The sequence below is a fragment of the Rhinolophus sinicus genome, linkage group LG05 (genome assembly GCF_036562045.2).
Source record: "Rhinolophus sinicus isolate RSC01 linkage group LG05, ASM3656204v1, whole genome shotgun sequence".
NCBI lineage: Eukaryota > Metazoa > Chordata > Mammalia > Chiroptera > Rhinolophidae > Rhinolophus > Rhinolophus sinicus.
In genome coordinates, this window is record NC_133755.1 from 174,644,025 (window position 1) to 174,665,157 (window position 21,133).

General features: G+C 38.7%; 1 long non-coding RNA gene across 1 annotated transcript in view; it reads right to left on the reverse strand.

Moving 5' to 3' along the window:
- Positions 1 to 964: 964 nt before the first annotated feature.
- The window catches only part of LOC141571920 (uncharacterized), a 128,704-nt gene continuing 108,535 nt past the window's right edge, over positions 965 to 21,133 (reverse strand). Inside the window, exon 3 of the long non-coding RNA XR_012496963.1 lies at positions 965 to 1,333. This is a non-coding gene — a long non-coding RNA (uncharacterized LOC141571920). The remainder of the gene's footprint in view (positions 1,334 to 21,133) is intronic.

Consider the following 21,133-nt stretch of genomic DNA (forward strand, 5'->3'; position numbering starts at 1 on the left):
GAACCAGCGTGAGTCTCATGAAAAGGACTTTATCAGGTATTTTTAACAATTGATATTTCTAGGAATAGACTTAGGAGCTGACATCTCTTAGTAAATGTCAGAGGGACTCAGGATTTCCAGGATATTTTTGAATTCAGTACCAGATAATTTTATGACTCAAGATCCAATGGAACAAGAATAAATTAAGAAAGACTGAATGAACTCAAGAGGAAAATCTAATTGTAATTATTTTGAATAATGTTGAGGAGTCTTTAATGTTCTGTTTTCTGATGGCTGTATGAGAAAGCCCTTTCTCTTTCTTCTTAATCCATTTCTTTATTTACTTTGTGTTTTAATTGGGGTAAATATGTATAACACGAAATTTGCCATTTTAACTATTCTGAAGTGTACAGTTCAGCCGCATTATATTCACAATACTGGGCAAATGTTACCATATCTATTTCCAAAATTTTTTCATTACCCCAAACAGACACTCTGTACCCTTTAAGTAACAACTTTCCACTTCCCCTGCTTTGCACCCAGTTTCTGGTAACCTCCAATCTGTTTTCTGTCTCTATGAATTTGTCTATTCTGGATAGTTCATGTAAGTGGGATCATACAATATTTGATCTTATATGTCTGGATTATTTCAGTTAGCATATGTTTTCAGGATTCATTTATGTTGTAGCATCTACCAGAACTTCACTTTTTATGGCTAAATAATTTTTCATCGTGTGTATATATAACATTTTGTTTATTCATTCATCTGTTGGTAGACATTTAGATTGTTTCCACCTTTTTGCTAGTTCGAGTAAAGCTGCAATGAGCATTTGTGCAAAAATATCCATTTGAATGTCTGCAATTCTTTGGGGTATATTCTTAGGAGTGGAATTGCTGTGTCATCTTCTTGATCTATGTCTAATCTTGATTTTATAACCATGTGTTTAAATTTTGTTCTCTGACTTCAAAATTTGGAAACAGGTACTTTTACTGAGATTTTTTATTTTTTTACTTTTAATGCCAATGTGATTATTTTACATTCATTTAATAAAACTCATCAGAATGTAATTGAACAAAATGAATGTATAATAAAGGTTGTACAAGGAGTATCACATTTCAGAACAAATCTCATTTAATCAGATATGAAAAGCTCACTACTACAGATCAAGAGTTACACTTCATGGGTGGAACCAATGCCTGCAAAATTCTCCTAGGAAACTGCTCTCAGGTCTGTTCTTTGCTTGACAGGGCCCTAGACTTCCAGGTAGTAAGACGGGTCTCTTCCTCTTGAGCCAGGAACCTTAGGAGATTGGAGAACATTTCACAGAGAGGGATTCACTCAAATTTGTAGACACTGCAGGGTAAAGATGATGGAGATAAATTACTTAGGATTGGCTTTTTAGCCTCAGAATAGAAGAAAAAATATAAGCAATGTTTTATTACATTTTTGGAGAGTAGAGATTATTGAAAAATCCAAACGTATATATTTTTTACAAAACCTTGACCAAGTTTATTTTTCTAATTTTAATAGTTGCTTAAGGCCATGTGATTCTAGATTTAATGACCATACTACATCTTATATGCGTTAATACTGAATGCTGCTTCTATGAGAGCAGGTTAAAACATGAGACCACCCTCTTATGAACCAAGAATATTTCCTGGAGGTAATTTATGAACAACAAAACAAAAAAGAAAATACAAAAGTTGGAAATAGATGAAAAGATGACCCATCTCCTTTCAAATGTCCTAGATAATGTCCTAGGGCATTACCTAACAGGATTGTCCAAGGATTATAGGATTCTTTATGAGTATGTACTTTAATAATTTTACTATCAGGGTATTTTACAAGTCTACAAGGGTAGACTAAATTCTGTACAAAAATAATTATTTAAATGATTTTTGTCCTATGGCAATGTAAATGAATGTTGCCCTGTAGAGAAGATTTCCAATCAAAGGTGAGAGTTGTATTGGCCATAAAAATGGCATTCACCAGTCTTGTGCGTTAATGAGTTTTGTATGTGACAGAGCAGTCTTGTTTTTCAGTGACTATAAACCCTTCTGCCTCTCACACTTTTTATAGCCAGCTTACCATCCTCTTGGTTTTTTCATTCATGAGTTAAATAAATCTTTGACATGTGCTCACTTAAAAAAGAAGAAAAAGCTATAAAAGAATGGGTAAGTTAGACTAGCTGCAGATTTTCATGAAAAGCAAGAAAAATCCAGATTACATTGGAGTATTATCTTTAAAGAGCTCAGAGAAAATAACTGCCAACTTAGAAGTTATACTTTTATACCACTACTGACTAAGGTAAAATAAAGTTGCTCTCAGACACACAAAGATAAGAGAGATAGCCATCTCTTTAAAAGAACTATTAAATGAAATAGTTCAATGAAAAGAAAAGTAAACTAAGTAGGAATGGATGAAGGTCTTTTTAAAAAAGAAATGGTGAAAAAAAGTTCTAGACCCAATAACATGAAAGTTGAAAAATTAAAGGAGAGGTTAGTGTATAGCAAAACATTTTCTTGGAGAATGAGAAAATAATGAACAAGTTTAGATTTGGTCAAAATATTTATAGTTACCTATATATTTTTAAATTTTAAGAGTACTAAAAATATTAGAAATATAATATAACTTCCAAGCCAGCATAACAAAAAATGAACAAGTTAGAAATCACTATTAATCCAACAGAAGAGAGAAAAGTGGGAGAGAAAAACAATAATAAACCAGACAGGCTAAATTAGATATTGGAAATACATACAAACACATTAGTAAACATGAAAAATATATAAATAAATGAAACTCATCTATTAAAATACAGGGATTGTCAGGTGGGTCTTTTTCAGCTACATGGTGTTTTTAAGAGATACTAAAACAAAGTGTCACAAAAAGATTTAAAATAAATTGTACAAAAAAACATATTCCAGGCAAATATGAAAAAATAATAAAAATCTAATATAGCAAATTATGACCTGATAAAATAGAATTTAAGGCAAAATAATTAATAGAGATAAAAAGTTATACTGTATAACATCAAAGGGACATTTTCTAGCAATAAAGTATGAAAATCATGAAATTGTGTGCACTGATGGGCATAGTTTTAAAATATATAAAGCCAAAAATTGATAGGATTGCAATGCAAAATTGATATACTTTTATCAAACAGAAAGATCTAGTTGGGAAAATATTATTGAGGCCAAAGAATTTAATGACAAAATTAACAAGTTTACTTTAAGAGCAAACATAAAATATTTGCCAAAAAAATGTTCTGCCTAGATCACAAAGGACATTGTCATACATTTCAAGGAACTGATCCTGTTGAGAATACATTCTCTGATAACAATGTAACTTAACTGAAAGTCAGACAATAAAGACATGACAGATATTATATATGGCTGGGTCTAGTTTGATGTCTTTTCCCCCATGAATTTTGTAATATTTTTAGGTTACAGAAAACATCACAATAAAAATAACAACAGATTTAGAACAAAACAGCATACCAAAACTTATGAAATGGAGACAAAATGTGACTTAATTAGAGACTATATGGCCTAAGTCTATTATTGCAAAGGAAGTATTGAAAATAAATGTAGTCAGTCAGCTTATGAACCTGGGGAAAATCAATAAATTTAAATATAAGAAGAAAGGAAATAATAGATATGACTTCCAAAATTAATAAGATTGATTGGAAAATTTAAAGACTATTTTTAAGACAATTTTTTTTTAAAACTATATACCACAAAAATGTTTGACAACACTGATCAAGAAAAAAAAGAAAACACAGAAATAATTTTAGAAAAAAAGGGAAATTACTCAACACATTTAAGATTTTTAAAGACTAATAGAATATTGTCAACAATCTCATGTCAATATATTTGAAAACATAATCAAAATGTATAACATTCTAGAAAAATGCAAATCACCAAACTTACTTTATAACCATGATGGTTCATAAACCATTATATAAATTTACTTTTAGTATCTTTCCCCAAGAGTAGATACAAAACTCAGATCCGTTAACAAATCTTCAGGAACAAATAATCTTTATATAATATGAAATAATTTCAAAGACTAGAAAAAAGGAAAGATTTTCCTATATATCAAAACATGTCATGTACAGTTCAAGAAAGGAAAAATTATAGGTTAATATTATAAAAGTAGATGCAAAAATATCTAACTGAAGTATTAGCAAATACAATCCATTAATGTAACATTTTTTTTAAATCAGGAAAATATAACAAAACCACCAGGATGACCAATTAGAGTTTACCTCAGAAATGCAAGATAATTTGCTATTAGACAAAACCTCACACAGTAATAGATTAAGAAAGAAAAATTGTATGACTTTCCAATAAATAAAAAACAGAATTTAATAAAACTCAATAGCTCATTAATAATACTGTTAATATACTAAAAATAAAAGGTAACTTTCTTAAACCTCAATAAAGATTTCTACCAAAAACCTATAGCAAATGTTACAGATAGTGTCAACACTTTAAAAGCTTTCTCTGCCATCACCATTTTTATCGTGCATGATACTAGAAGTCTTAGCAAAAACAATAATAAATGAAAAATAAATTCCATATATTGAACTGGAAAGGAAAAAACACAATTTCATTACTTACTGATAATGCAATTATCTACATAGAAAAATAACAGAAAATGTGCAAAAACATTGTTAGAACCAAGCAAGAAAATTAATAGAGATTGTGGATTCATGGCTATCATATAAAATGAGTATTTTCTATGCAACAGAATAAAATATTGCCTGAAAGTAATAATTGAAAATGAACAAAAATCTACTCTTTAGTAATCACTCCTTCCTGCCGGGAAACCTTCAGGCTTTTATTCTTTATCATCCACATTCATGAATTTTGCCAAGATGTGCTTGGATGTCTGTCTTTTCTCTTCAGTCCTTCTTGGAACTCTGAGATTTTTCATTCTCAAGGCTGTCTCCCCTTACCTCATGGATATTTTCTTTTAGTGTTTGTTTAATAATACAGAATAACATATTCACATATGAAGTCTCTGGGATCTATCCCTACCTCATTTCCTTCGCGATTTCTGTCTCTATGCGTTTGCTCTGTGCTCTGAAATCGTTCTTATGCTTCATCCGCCAGCCTGCTGATCAGGGTCTCAACAAGCTTTCCATTCATTGTCACCAAAAGACTGGTACCTAGTAAGATACTTCTCAGCAGAGACTGAAACAGAGCCCAAGGCCTAATCTTTGTCCAACAGCATAAAGTGCGTGCATCTAACTGGCCCAAGAGAAGCATGCAGCTTGGGGTGTAGGAAATAAAGAAAATGTATTTAGGCTGCATATTTCTACTCATGCATTTGGCCAAACGATCCCACTCACTTTAGCACCAAAGTATATGAAACTGTACACATGTTGTAATAAATGCAGTAAAAGGGTAGAAAATCATTAGTGAGAACGTCTGAAATATTATCAAAGGACTTAAAAGAATTCATAAGGAAACGGAGAGACATACCATATTCATAGATGGGAAGGGTCAGCATAATGAAAATGTGACGTCTCTTCAAATTAGTTGATAAATTTAATACAAATTCACCAAAAACTGCACACAAATTTATGGAGCTTGATGAATCGAATGTAAAATTCATATGGACGATTATACATTCAAGAAGAGCTAAGATAACTCTCAAAAAAATAAAAGAGACAGAAAATTTTCCATCTGACGTATGATAGCTTACTTTAAAGTTAGAATAATTAAGACAGTGTGGTATTAAATGTAGTGATAGAGTTATAGATAATAGTAATAGTACCGTGTTTCCCCAAAAATAAGACCTAGCCAGACAATCAGCTCTAATGCGTCATTTGGAGCAAAAATTAATATAAGACTGGGTCTTATATTATGTTATATAAGACCCAATCTTATATTATAGTAAAATAAGTCGAGGTCTTATAGTAATTTTTGCTCCAAATAACGCATCAGAGCTGATTGTCTGGCTAGGTCTTATTTTTGGGGAAACATGGTAATAAAAGCCAAGTAAATTCATGCTTCTTTGGGGCTTCAAAGGATGACAACGAGGTCAGCCGATCAGTGAATGAGATTAAACATTTTAAAACTTCTTTATCATTTTTAGCTAAAACTGAAAGAGAAATTAATTTTGACCAATATTTAATATGCAGACTGGCATTGCATCCTTCTAGGTGCTTATGGCAATAGACAGGGGTCACCTACAGTGGGTGAGTACCCCGACCGGGTGGCAGTCCTGCAGCAAAGAGGAGTGGCCCTCAGCCACCATGAACTATCCCTCAAAATGCTCCAGATTAAGTTTGCAGCGATAACACTACATTAAAATACATTCCTCATGTCATTTATAGGAAGATCAGTGCAGCAAAGATGTTGAAGCCAGAAATGCACAAAGGGCTACAGATTGCCATCCGCATGGTTAATTCTGTTGAAACAAGACCTTTTAAATACAGTAGAAAATTTATAATATTTCATAATAAAATAGGCAAGAGATGATGAAAATCTGTTCGACAAAGATGTTCATGGTTTAGTTTGTAGCAAGCTATTTAAAATAATTGTAAAATTTACTGATGAGCTATACATTTTCTTTAACATAGTAACAACTGTTCGCAGTTTGCCAACCTTTTCTTTGATGAAAAGCAGTTCGAAGGAGTTCGCTACTTAAAAAACAAAAAAAGTTACATTTAATCTGCCCCTTAAAAAGCTAGGTAACTTTTTATCAATGGTTGACTAAGAAACTGCTTTTCAAAATTCAGTCTATAAATTAGATTTTGAAAAAGGATATTTGGGAATGTTTCCATAATTATGCAGTTCTATTGTTACAATATTACCTTCTATGAAATGTATTATATATGCGTATTTAAAATTGTAGAAACACAATTTTCTAACTTGTTTAATAATAAAACAAATGAAACATTTCTGTGGGTTTTGAACCCGGCCTCTGCCATGTGTGAGGTTTGATGGTGAAGAAAGCCTCCATTATCACATAGTGGGGACACAGATGACATGGGTCATTACTTCGAAGTACAGTAAATGCTACAGAAGCAGGGCTCCTGATTCAGTCTCTCGGGGGAAACGAAAGCTTCCTGGAAGAAGTGATATCATAGCTGAAATCTGAAGGAGACCTACGAAAGAAAGAACGTGTTAGAGGAGGTCATAAGGAAAGTGGGATGGTTCTCCCAAATGGACCATGGCTTCACAGGCCCTCTGGCTTTAGAAGGAATTTTGCTCTGATGCTGACATCACAGATTCTGACCTTGACAGGTTTGGTGGGTTTTTCACCTGGAAATTGAGACTGGTAATGTCACCAAGGGAGACATAGAGGAAAAGGCAGCTAAGATCAAAATGAGGTCTGGATACAGAAACGCTGCCTTCTTTTCCATACCCCTTCCCATCACCTCTCAACACTCCTCAGCCCTTAATCCCTGTTCCTTAAAATATCCCACCTATACGTCAGGATCAGTAACCTGACCCAAGACCAGCTGTGTCACTCTTTGTGTTTTTGTTATCTCTTTCCTACATATGCTTGACAAGAAAAGTAGTACCTAGATTGTCACTTGAATGTAGAAGGAATTATGGTGATTAATGCCTGTCTTCCTGTGCTCCATATAGGCTAGCAGAGGAGTCTCTTCACTGAGTTTTCCATCAAGCCCAGCTAGTAATGCAATGATACTTTTTCTTTTGCTATGAGGGGAATTCACACAGAGAGGAAAGACCATATGAGAACACAGGGGTAAGGCAGCCATCTACAAGCCAAGGCCAGAGGCCTCAGGAAAAACCAAACCTGTTGACACCTTGACTTTGAACTTCCAGACTCTAGAACTACAGGAAATAAATTTTTGTTGTTTAAGCCACCTGGTTTGTGGTATTTTGTTATAGCAGTCTTAGGGAACTAATACATGGCGGCATTAAAAGAATTTGCATGTAATCTTTGGGAAGTAAAAAATAGTAAAAGTACCTGCAAGTTGGAAATAGGCAATTTCAAAAAAGGCCATTTGACTTTCAAATCAGAAACAGCATGAATTCCAAAAATTGCAGGTGGGTAGAGTTGAAATGAATTCCCTTTGACAAAATTTTGGACAAGATTATTAAACAGGTGGCTGGTAAGCTCTTAGAAAATGGAGACATGGAGCCACAAAGCAGAAGCTAGGTTCACTCAGATAAGGTCATGCTGAGCTAACCTCGTTTCCTGTATTGATAGGATAGTAGATGGAGATCCTGGGGAAAAGCCACAATCATACTTTATCTAGATTTCAGTAAGATATTTAGTAAAAGGCCATCGTGCGATCCTTCAGGGACAGTTAGAGAAATGTAGACTGAATGAGATTTGGCATTGGGTGGATTTGTGGCTGAAATCAATCGTTGAAATCAATGATCCCAGGACATTCATCAAGAAAGCATTATGAACTTGGAGGTTAAGACCCACATTTATGTCCATAGCAACGACTAGTTAAAACTCTGATACATACACACATGCAAACACAAAAATTAGGTGTAGCAAAGATTGTTCATTGTCTTTCAGTTTCCCCCTTCTTTCAGGTAATAGAATGTTTAGCTGAGTAGACCAACATACAGAAAAACAGACTGCTTTTCCCAGCCTTTGTTGCAAGTTGGAATAGCCAGGTGACTAAGTTCTGTCGAGTCAGATGAGAGCAGATGTGATGTGTTCTGGGAATCGCGCCTCCCCTTTACCTTTTGCCCCTTCTCACTGACTAGAGTATGAACATGTTGGTGAGCCAACTTGGTCCAGGGATGGTGGACACATAAGATAGAAGGCACTTGGGTGTCTGACCCCGTAGAGTCTTCCCACCAGCCCTAGACTGCTTAGACCCAGATAGTGAAGAAAGAAATAAACGTCTTCCTTTTTTAAGCCACTGTCACGTTGAATCTCTGAGCACCTGAACCTGTATCCTAAGTAATTGAGCCTGCTTATCTGATTGGCAGAGGACATTAAGCTGAGGAGGATAACTAATACATTCACAGGAGGCCAAGAAACTCTGAATCGGGCGGAGTGATGAGCCTGAATTTACAGAACGCATTTTAACAGTCTTGCATTTATGCCAAAACAATCAATTGCATAATAAATGGTAGGAAGAGCCGCCATACAACAAGTCCACGTATTTAGAAAAAGGAAAAGAATGTAATCTGACTCCAAAGCCAGAATCTTAGGCTACAGTAAATAAATGTGCTGTCATCCTCAATGATATTCAGAGCTCCACCCATTTGACTCTGATCAGACCACAGGAAAGCAGCCAGGGGGCGACTAGGACAGGAGCAATGGAGAGAGTGCAACCTTTTTACTGAATGGTCTGATCTCCATGGACATGCAAACAGAAAAGGGGATTACTTTCTCCCACATGGCCTTCAAACACACTAGGTTGAACCTCTCCCTTTGTCACCACTTGGCATCTCACACAAACTCCATAGCTTTAGTGTTATATTCATTTATAATAATAGTCTCATGATTCAAAACTCATTTTCAGGTAGCAAAAATATCAGTCTTGATGACTGACAGTTGTGAGAGAAAGAGATTTCATCATATACTTTAGAGTTTTGTACCATAAATTCCAGTATAAATCAAAAGTTCCATGTTGCGTCCAATTCAAAGCTTCTCCCTTTCCCTGGTTCAGGCCAGGCTCCTGGCTCACGGCACCAAGGAAGAGGATGGGGTCTGCCCTAGCACGCTCTCTCCTGGCTCTTCCCATCCTCTTCTCCCACTCACTGCTGCTTCAGGCAGAACAGGTCGGAAATGGGGTAAAAAGAAACAGCACAAAATCATAATGATAACAATAAAGGGATCAAAGTCTTTTCACTTAGCTGGAGCTATGGATGTTCTCTCTCTCAGCTCCTGCCAGCTGGCCGTCCTGTTCTCCATCACGGCAGGACTCCAAATGCTGGCCCACTCCCAGAGCCAATTTAGGGGCTAATCGGTGACCCTCATCTCACTGCTAAACTGCACAGCTCTGTGACTCCTTCATGGATTCCACCGGAATTTTGTTAGCCTCCCTCAACCCTGACGTCTATGTAATGTGGTCAGAGACTCTTACTGCCCTCATAAGCAGGGCTACCCTGTGAGCTGGGGCCCATTGGGACGGCTTCTCCCAGCTCCCGTCTGCAGCCTTCACTTGGACCATGTCCAGGACACAGCCTTGATATACACACACTAGCAGTCCAGCCTCCTCTGCCAGCTGCCTCCCTTCCTGCCCTTTACCACAGGCAGATGCCACCAGCCTCGGGTCTCCAGTATCTTTAGGCAGGAAAGACACCAGTCCCCATGGGCATACATCCTCCTAGACTCGAGGGGACAGATGTAACCTCCCTTAAGAACACTCTGGGTCCTCTCTACTTGCATGTACCAGGATAAGCCTGACTTTCTACACTCCATGTGTCCGGCTCACCTCCTGCAGGGACCCAAATCTCTATGAACAATTCCCTTGGAGCCCCTCACACTTGGTTCAGGGTCACCTCTTCATTCCTCATGGGAAAGGAAGCAGAAGAGCAAAAGTTTTCACCCTACAGGTTGAATCCCTATGCTAAGCCAATCAATTGTCTCTCTGAGCTCTCCTTTCTGCCTTTATAGCGTAGATAGCTGCTGGAGGTAGGAGTTTCACCCAGAAGTATATGTCTGGCAGCTCTTCCTTAGACTGTAAGGGGATTTGGGGCTTGAAAGAGACTACTAATTGTGCCCCAAAAGTTCATAATCATAAACTTTTAGCATATAACGAAAAGCACATAGTTACCCAACCAGCAACTGTATTTCCCTCACCTCTTTGTAGCTATGGTTCTGGATTGAAATGTAGGTCTAACAGTCAGATTAACTTGCCTGAGATTAGAAGGCAGAAGGCAGGTACAGGTAACCTCTTCTGGCTATCGCTGCTGGTAGCAAGGTCACAGGCTCATCTCTAGACCAGGTTTTCTGGGCAGTGGCTCAGCTTGATCTTTACCTGCTGTCATGCCTTAATTTCAGCATCATTTCCCACCTGGAGAAGCAGGGAATTTTCAAAATCATCAAGTCCTTTCTGCTTTCAACAGCATTTCCTTTTGTTTCTCTCTCCTTTCATATTTCAGTAAGGGGCAAGAACAAGCCAGAAGGCAGCTTCGACAGTCTGTCTGAAATCTCCTTCGCTATAGATCAGCCAGTTCATCAGGTGCATTTTTCATTTTCATGTTAACACAGGCAACGACCTTGCTAAATGTGTTGCTACTATGTAACAAGTAGTATTCCTCGTATGACTCGAAGCCCTCACCACAGTTTCTTCCAAGGCCATCGCATTTCTACGGAGGGCTTCTTGATGGCTATTCATGCTTTCACGAACACTCTCCTCAAAGTCCTTCCAGCCTCTGCCCACGGTCCAGTTCCAAAGCCACTCCCCCATTTTTGGGTTTGTTACAAAAGCAGCCCACTTCTAGGTACCAAAATCTGCAGTAGTTATCTATGGCTCTGTAAGAAATTACCTCAGAATGTGCTGGCTTCACACAGTTTCTTTGGGCCAGGAATTTGGGGCATTTTACTGAATGGTTCTGGCTCAGTGCCTCTCATGAGTTTCATCAGGATGTGTGATGGACTGCAGGTTTGTATTCCGCCCAAATCCACATGTTGAAACCCTAACCACCAATAGGATAATATCCCTGGGTGGGAACGTTGAGAGGTAATTAGGTTAGATGAGGTCGTGAAGGTGGAGCCCACATGATGCAGTTAGCATCCTGATAAGAAGAAAAAGAAACTTGCACTCCCTCTCTCCACCACGTGAGGACACGTGGCTGTCTGCAAACCAGGAAGTGGGCCCTCACCAGACATCGAATCTGTTGGCACCCTGATATTGGGCCTCCCAGGCACCAGAACTATGAGAAATAAATTTCTGTTGTTTAAACCACCCCGTCCATAGTATCCAGTTATAGTACACCAACTAAGACAAGATGGCAGCGGGGGTTACTGTCATCTCAAAGCATGACTGGGCTGCAGTATCACATTTCAACGTGGCTATTGGCAGGAAACCTGTTTCTCACCACGTGGGCCAGTCCGTGATTTCAAGGCCAGGGCAAGGAAAATACAAAATCATCCTACAATATCTTTTAGCAGCACAAAGTAAGGAAGTGCTCAAAACATTTCTTTTTCTTTTTCTTTTTTTAATGAAGGTATGTCAAAAGAACCCAAGACTCAATCTGAAAAGGTTCCTGGTGACCAAAGCTAATGTAATTTGGACAGCACAATGACAATCATATTGAATTATCATCCACAGAATAAAATAAATACCCTTGAGTCCATGCTTATATAAATAAATAATTGGATAGATCAACAAAAAAGAAAGGACAAATCTTCCTTAAAGAAGAATTCCAATTAATACATATAGAAGGAATCAGGGAAGTTGAAACCACCATTAGAACACAATATGTATTACTGTAGGCAAGATTAGCTGATAATTGCTAAAATTAGTGGGTGAAACTTTAAGAAGAAACAAGGTATTTGCATCCCATTTGTATCTCTCCCCAAATTTGCTAATTGCTGTTGTGGTTTGAAAACACAACCACAAATTCTTTCATATCCTCCTCTCCTGGAGATGGAGTGTCATTCCCCTCCCCTTGAGTTCAGGCGGGACTTAATGACCTGCTTCTAATAAAGAGACTACAGACCCCGCCTGAATGACCTGCTTCTAATAAAGAGACTACAGAAAGGCGAAAATAATAACTTTACCATTGAGGGAGCCAACAGGCATCACCTTAACCAACCGATCAAGGTAATATCACTGTAACTGGCCTTAGGTACCCAATGACATGATATATGAGAAGGGTATATCACATCTCTGATATTGTTCCCTAAATCCATAATCTCAGTATATTCATGAGAAAACATCAGATAAATTCAAATCAAGGGGCATTCTACAAAATACCTGACCACTACTCCTCAAAATGTTTAAGGTCATGAAAGACAAGAGAGAGAAATGGTCCCAGATCAGAATAAACTAAAAGGAGACATGACTAAATGTGATATGGTGTCCTAATTGGATCCTGGAACAGGGCATTCATGGAAAAACTTGGTGAATTCAAATAAAATTAGTTTAGTTAATGGCATTGCACCAATGTTAATCTCTTGCTTTGAACAACTGTGTCATGGTTCTGTGAGGTGCTAACCTTAGGGAAAGCTGGGTGCAGGGTTATGGTGACTCTCTGTACTCCTTCACTCCTTGGTAAATCTAAAAGTATTTAAAACTAAAATGTTAAACAAACATAGGTTTGGTTGCAAATAATTTGGTGAGAGGCATGGATGGAGATATCTCTGATCTATGAGGTAAGAAGTCAAGTAATTTGCTGAGAAAAATAAGGATAGAAGAAAGAGACTTCTGAAAGCCCTTAATACTACTTGCTAGAAAGTCTATTCTGCATTTTAACAAATTATCTAAAAAAAAAAATCACCATAATTTGCTGTAATTGTGCTATGTCTCCACAGAGGTGTCACTCCTGTATTCTCTGGGCATGCTGTAGTGATGTAAGAGGTTCAAATCAACCTTTTCAGCAAAAAGACAAGTTTCCCAATTGATGATGTGAGGCAAGAAATGATGAGTTTTCACCTGAGTCAAGCATGGATTCCAGTGTCCCTCTGTGTGACACCAATAAATAACTGGCCACTGAACCCAGGATCTCAAGTTTAACAATGTAATGCCTCTGTCGCATGAGCGGCTAATCATTGATATAGATCTAAGATTAATAAGAAAAATATACTGTTTACTCAAGTTGCATTTTCATACTATCCTATTATATTGGGATACAGCTTATATATTCTCTATTAGCAGGTATGTCGCTAACATCTAGCTGAAATGCACAAAAGTAAACAACATTTAGCTTTAGCTTCATGATCTATCTAGAACGATGTCTTCATTTTTCTTAAACATTTGATATGTTACGCCACCCAGACAGAAAATAAAACACAGTGTAGGATACACACATACTAACCATAAAAACAACCATATTGCAACACCAAAACATATTTATAAAATTGGTCAAGGAAACTGAATTTAACATATGCTGTTATCATACAAGTATTTTTAATGAAATAACATTTTATATTTATATAGCACCTTTCTTCCAAAGAGCAAAAATATGCCTTACATATTATTACTCATCCTTGATAGGTGGGTAAGTAGCAAGTTTTAATACCAAGTTTTAATCACTGGGCAACCAAAACAGCATACAGCATACAAACAAACCACCCACAGTGAGCCAGACTTGGAATTTCCAGCCCCTAATCCCCTACTCACTTCTACTCACCCTTTTCTCTGCAATCTTAAAACCTAGTTGGAATACTGGTGGAAAAATAAAATAAAATAGAGTAACACTTGAGGGATAAAACAGGTTTCTACCAGCTTGCTAGGAAGCTGATGGTAGAAACTGCTGAAAGTTCAAAACAATGCTCAAACCTTGATCATCTGCCTGGGCAATCTATACCGCAGCCTGGGAAAACTTAAATACATTCTAAAATATGTTTCAAATGGCTGTCGAGGCTTTCTGTAGTTACAGGAGTTGAAGTAAAGCCCATGTCCCAGTCAACTGTCACCCCATGTGAAGATGGTCAACAGCAAATCAATTAGCAACACGGGACAGATAAATTTGAGTAGCACAGGAATTCTTGCTTAAACCCTAACTTCAACAAGATAGGAGATTTTGGGTGATGCACTACTGAGAGCTCGTTAGAAAATTATTCAAAGGACTGAAAAAGTCTCTTTAAAGATAAATGAAATTTTAGACATAGTCAGAGCCTAAAAATATGTCTTAAATAAGAAAATTACCGGAGGATGAATTTCTTAAGAGCAGGTATGTCTTTTAAAAGCTTTTAATATACTTACTTTCCAGTTAACTCTAGGCCATCCAAAGGTGTACACAGTACTCTTTTTTTGTTCGGATAATATGCAGTCTAAGGACCTTTATCATACATAACCATGTATTAACCAATGTCAGCGAACTTAGGAGAAATATCGGACATAAAGGGGGTAATACAAATGTTCAGGGGTCAATTTCTGAGTCAAAGGGACAAGGAAGGAAAGCCATATTATATTCTAATAACAAATTTCAATAATGTGAAAAACACACAGAAATAACAGTCACTGTTTAGTAAGCACTTTCTATGCACTAGGATGGGTCCAGCACCAGGAACATCGTGTGGATTATCTCACTTCATCATCACAAAACTCCTCTGAGATACTTTGATTTTATACACAGGGAGGCTAAAAAACTCATCAGAGGTCAGGCCGGTACCAGTAGCTGCCTGACTCCAAACCATTTACTGAAGCTGCCTGACTTTTTCTCTGGCTTCCCAATTAGTGCAGAGACCCACGTCTTACCTCTTGTTTCTTCCCATGCACGGCAGAAAAATCTAAAAGCCATCATTTTGTAACATCAAACATTGGAACAAACAATCCATTAAAATCTTACTGATAGAAACTCTCCCCAAAGCCTGACAGCAAGAAATTCAGACAAAAAGCACATATTTTCACTACTTTGTTGTTCATGGGTTTAAACCTTGATTCCTATTTTGAGCTTCGTTTGGCTGCTTTTAAACCTATGGCTTTGTACCATGAAGCTGCAAATATTGTTAAGGACTTTTTTTTTTAAAATGCAACCAACTACAAAATAGTTGATGACTCCCTCTTCAACAGTCTAATTTATTTGAACTATAGTAAATTACAATGATACACCTTTAATTAATTAATGGAATTAATTAGTTAGTTAATTAATTAATACCCCTGGCAGATCAAGGTTTTTATCCAGAGAGCTTCTTGGCCCACAAAGGAGAGGAAAAAGTAATGATCCTTCAGAAGTCTGAACTTCCCCACAGCTGGAGGCCCACCTTCAGGGCAGCATGCCCTCTGTGAGGTCACAGAGAAAATTAGATCTTCAAAAAAGGGCTGTGCAGTCTGCATACTGGCCTCCAATGAATCAATTGGGAGAGAGAGCTATTGTTATAATTAAGCAAACCCACCGGTCATCTTGATGTTTCTTCTTACCTCCACCACTGGACGGACTTACTTTTAATCTGACTAACTACTAAGGCTCTCCCCCGCCCCTAGAGCCAAAGCAAGAAAATGAGGAGGAGGAGAGGCCCGTCTCCAAAGACCCCATCCTTGGAATAAGGACTTTTCCCTTCACCTCCTTGACATCTACAACTGCTGAGCTGTTTCTATTTTACTACTCCCCCCACCCCCATCAGCTTTAAAGCACTAAGCAACTTTTCTGCCACCTGTGGAAACCTCAGGACACAAACACACACACACACACACACACACACACACTCACACACATTCACACACACACACACACACACACACACACACACATTGTCTGCCAAACTTAAGGCTTTGCACAACGCCCCCTAACACCACACCCACCGCCACGCCCCTGTCCCCTGACCAGTTGGTTGGTTTCTTGCCTTAGCATCACTCAGGCCTCCCTCCTAACACCCAACCCCACTGTGTTGATCCATGATGGAGTTCCTCTTTCACCTGAACTATTCTTGAGTGGTCCTCCCATTCTTTTAATTTTGAAGGCTGTAACACCTTTCTGCCAGAGTTGTCCGGGTCTTAGGTTGATATTCAAGCCACCAATAATATTCTCCTGACCATCCATGAACACACATTTTTTCCCCCACATTCTCCTTCTCCTAGCGCAGAGATCAAAGTCATCTTCTTTTACTTCCCCTGACCTCCTTTCTAATTGTCTGGCCTCTCATGGCATTTGTTCACTTGTCCAAATGTTTGTTTAACAACTATCTACTATGGTCCTGGCACTTAACTAGGTACCAGGAAACAAGTGACTAAGACACAGTCCTTGCCATAAATAAGCTTATGTTCCTGTGATGGAGACTAGTCATTAGACCATTAGAGAACACAGGTGGAAGGGAGGACATACAGTTAAGCCTAGGCCATTAGAGGACCCTCAAAAGCGCCAACCCACCCAAAGGGGTATTCTGCCTCTCTCTCCTTACTCTTCAGGTTTCATGTATTTCCAGAGCTTAGTTTCACTAATGTGTTTAACTATTTTCCTTCCTATCAGCCGTCTCCACAGAGACACCAGGTCAACCTGCCTAACTCCCAATCTGAATCATCATAACACGTCCCAGCCGGCAAGTCCTATATCCCTGCCTAGGTTCATCACCCTCTCACTATAAATACTCCCACAAACATCAGAATGCTTCAAACCCCTATAATCAAACCCACCTCAGCCCATGTTTGAGTTTTCTTAATCTGCCTATGATTTGGACATGGTGAATTATCAATAAAGTAGGTTTTAAATTACCTTTGAAATCAACATTTGTTTTATCTTTTTATCTCAACTTCTGATCTTTATGAAGATGAAAAAAAAGAAAAATCCTCTGTTCATGTTCATTCTTTTGGCCCCTAATTCTCTTAGTGACATTCCGCATGTATCCTCAGTGACTGGCCTTTCCTTTTCCTTCTGGCTTTGAATTAGCATTGGCCAACTTCAGAAAAATCATCTTTACTAAAGTGGCTCTGAGAGTAATTGAGTCAGAAGACATATGCAGTCCCTCAGAAATTGTTTTAGCTGCACTGTCAGTTTTGAAATAAACAGCCTAATAAGGGGTCACATGCATGAGTTTTAAAAGCTATTTATTTATCATGTATTCAAAACCCTTAATCAATTTATAAGCCTCATATTAAATTTCAGTTGTCATTCTTTTTCTCATCATGATTCCTTAAGAAACCAAAATACCATTATGGTGTTCCTTTTCTAAAAACACAAACAAAAAAATGACTGTGAGAGAAAGCTACAGAGAAGGACAGAAGCATGGAATTAGGACCAAGAACCACATTCAAACCAGGTTCCACAACTTACCTACGGTGTGATTTAGCCTCAATTATTTAACGTCTTTGAGCCTCAGCTCCCTTATCTATTAAATGGAGAAAATAACAATCCCTGCCTTGGTCAGTGTTTGTGAGGATCGGTGAGGCTGAGTGAAAGTCCTCAGCAGAGCGTTCCCCACCCCACCAAGCCCTTCTTTCTGACCGTCTCCCTCCCTGAGCTGTCCCCACACCCTGCAGATCTTGTCCTGCTGCTCTGGTCTCTTCTGATCCTCCACTCCGTGACCTATACCCAGTGGAGATCCTAATGTTCCCATCCTACACTCTGCCCTTTTCATTTTATAGCCTCTCTCTACGACATCTTGTCCACACTAGTGGCTTCCATTTTCAGTTGCCTCCAACCTCTAATTTGAATTTCAGACCTTTCTGTGTAGGGATTGACACAATATCTCCATTTGGGAATATCTCATACTCCATGGGTCTAAACCAAGCTCAAATTCTCTCCTAACTCTAGTCGTCCTATCTGCCGTCCCCCACCCATGTTCTCCACTTCAGCTAGTGGAACTGCCATTCAGCCAGCCATGCAAGCCAGAAACCAAGAAATCAGCCTTGACCCTCATCCACCCCCCCAAATCCAACCATCACAAATCCTTCCATAAAGAGCTCATACATGTACCTTTAGACCTGCATCTTCATTCTATCACACTGGTCTGAGTTACAAGCCGCCCCATCCCACCCACTCCTGTGCTGCAGCTGGAGTGTCCTTCCCAATATGCAAATATCATGGCCTCATTTCCCTGCATCAGCCCTTTCACGGCTTGGCATTGCTGTTTGGATCTGAAATAAAAATCTTAATGAGACCTATTCGATCCCACGTGGCCCTGCCCTGGCTCCTCCTCCAGCCTCCTCTCCCATTGCTTTCCCTCCCCTTTACCAGACCTCAGTTCAAGTTCACTTCTTCAGAATGATATCCTATGACCCCTTGAACTAACTAGTTTAGACCCTTCATTTAGACATTCCCTTCTCATCACCTGATTTTACTGCATGGCACTTATCACAGTTTGCTATTATATAATAGTGTGTTACTTTTCATCAATGTCAGTCTCCCATCCTAGAATGTGTGATCCAGCGGGACTGGAAATAGGAATGTCTTTTTAATCCTGAACTTCCTGGTGGCAGGTCCCAGTGCAATTTCAATATGTATCTATTGCATTGTCAATGGCATTTTATTAAATGATGACTCTCTTTTTGAATTAATTAATATTGAGATAGGCCAGCAGAGTGGTTAAGATTCCTGATTCCTCAGACAAACTGCCAGGATCCATTTCTGGCTCTGCCACTCACTAGTTGGGTGACATTGGTCAAGCTGCCACTGTCCCCAACACCCCCTCTCCAAAACTGAGTAATTGCATAGGAAACACAGCCAGACAAAAGTTAGCTTCTCAGCAACCAGTTAAACAAAACCCAATCTTTAGCCAAATACCAAGAATACATTTTGTGTCTTTTAAAACATGCCCTTCGTTAACATTAGTTCATTGCAGAGGACATTTAAAAAAAAAAAAAGAAAGAAAGAAAGAAAGAGTGGACTCACAGCCTATTGTGTTTTGCTAGCAAATAATATCCCTGATGACACCTTATGAGGACGTCAGCTCACACCCATTTCCAGTGCAGGGTCTCCTTGAAAATAGGTTTCCCTCTGAGTCCCTTTCCTGTGGTGCCCCAGCTCTCCTGCAGCCTACCAGCTGACAGGGCTTCTCCTCCCAGAGAAATACAGCCAGGCCCCAGGCCCCATGTACAGAGAACAAGGCTGGGCTATGCCCTCTCCTGCAAGCAATCAGCACAGGCCCTCAAGCATGAGATTTAATTGCTTGTTCATTATTTTAGCTCACAGGGGCTACAAGGAAGCATGGCATTTCTGAGCGCACCATCCAACAGGACCCTGGGAGCTGTCAAGATTCAAAAATAACAACAGAAACGAGAAAGGAGCCTGTCTTGAGCTGAATGGCTTCAGGTGCCCGTGACTCAATAAGAGGGCCCTGATCAAAACGTGTGGCAGACCCTCGCTGTTTGTTCTGCCCCTTTCAATTCTATTTGAGCAGGGAGGAGAGTGCCACAAAGAGATGAGAATTTGAACTCACAGCCCCTAAGTGTACCAATGTCCCTTTTCTGCCTGATTGTATACCCAAAGTGCCTGGAAAGTCAATAACTTCCCATGGTCTCACAGCAGAGCCAAAAGATTAAAAAAGAGACATTGTCCCTTTGAAGATGTGGAAAGTAATAAGTGAGCAGGCTGAATCCTCTTTGGGTTTAAAAGCCTGTGCAGTGCTAGCAGTTCTGCTTTAAGGTGTCAAAATTGCCTTAAATCTTTAGCTTTGTTATACCTACTGCTGCACAGATATAATAGAGCCAGGCTGACTCTCTCAAACAATTTGAAGATCGTTTTTTTTTTTTTCCTCGAAAAACTTTGTTGAAATATATATATTAGCACAGACTTTTTCCTTAACATTTTCTGTTTTAAAAGATACTGTTGTTTCAGATGCTTCTTAAGACATCAGTAGCTTGCTTTAAAAAAAAAAATCGGACACCATCTATGAGGTTTTGAACACAAAGGTTATAGCTAGTTCTCCCCCCCACATTTTATTTCCACCTTTGGAACAGATTTGACCTCGTCTCTCTAAAGGCAGAAAATTTCGACAAAGGCAGGAGGACTATTTAAAGTGATGAAAAAGATTCTGAATGAAGGATTATGCCTTTGATGAAGCGTGAAAGAAATGCAGTCTTAGGAAGTGGATAAAAGTCAATAGCAACCATTCTTTGCTTTGGAGAAAACCTTGAAGGTGCACTTCGCCCATTGATGTTAAAAATAAAAAATAAAAACAAACAGAGACTAGTGAGTTTTCTCATTCTCCCGTACATTCTACATTCGCATGATGGAAACATACTGAATTCCATAGGGCCCCTGACAAATTCCAGGCTCAGAAATGGGATGGGAACCTGCGAATACTAGGAGGAAACATGAGTAACGAAGCTCTGACTAGAGAGAAGCCTCCTCCAACTCTCTCATCCCAAAAGAGAAGATAAATCCTGGACATGCAAACGCAAACAGCTATGAACACTTGTCCTGCAGGAGAAAAGATGGGGAGAAGGTCATTTAGAAAGAAGACCTTGAAAGAATGCTACAAAGATGTCCTTTCTCCCTCTTCTCTTTCCACCTTTTCCCTATGATGACCTTGCTCTCTGAAGCAACCCCTCACCCCCATCCAGCTCCAGACTCTACTCTCTAGCAGGGGCCGGACAGACGCATTTCCCAAAAGCAGGTGAAAAACAGGCAGGGGTCTCAGACTCTGTCA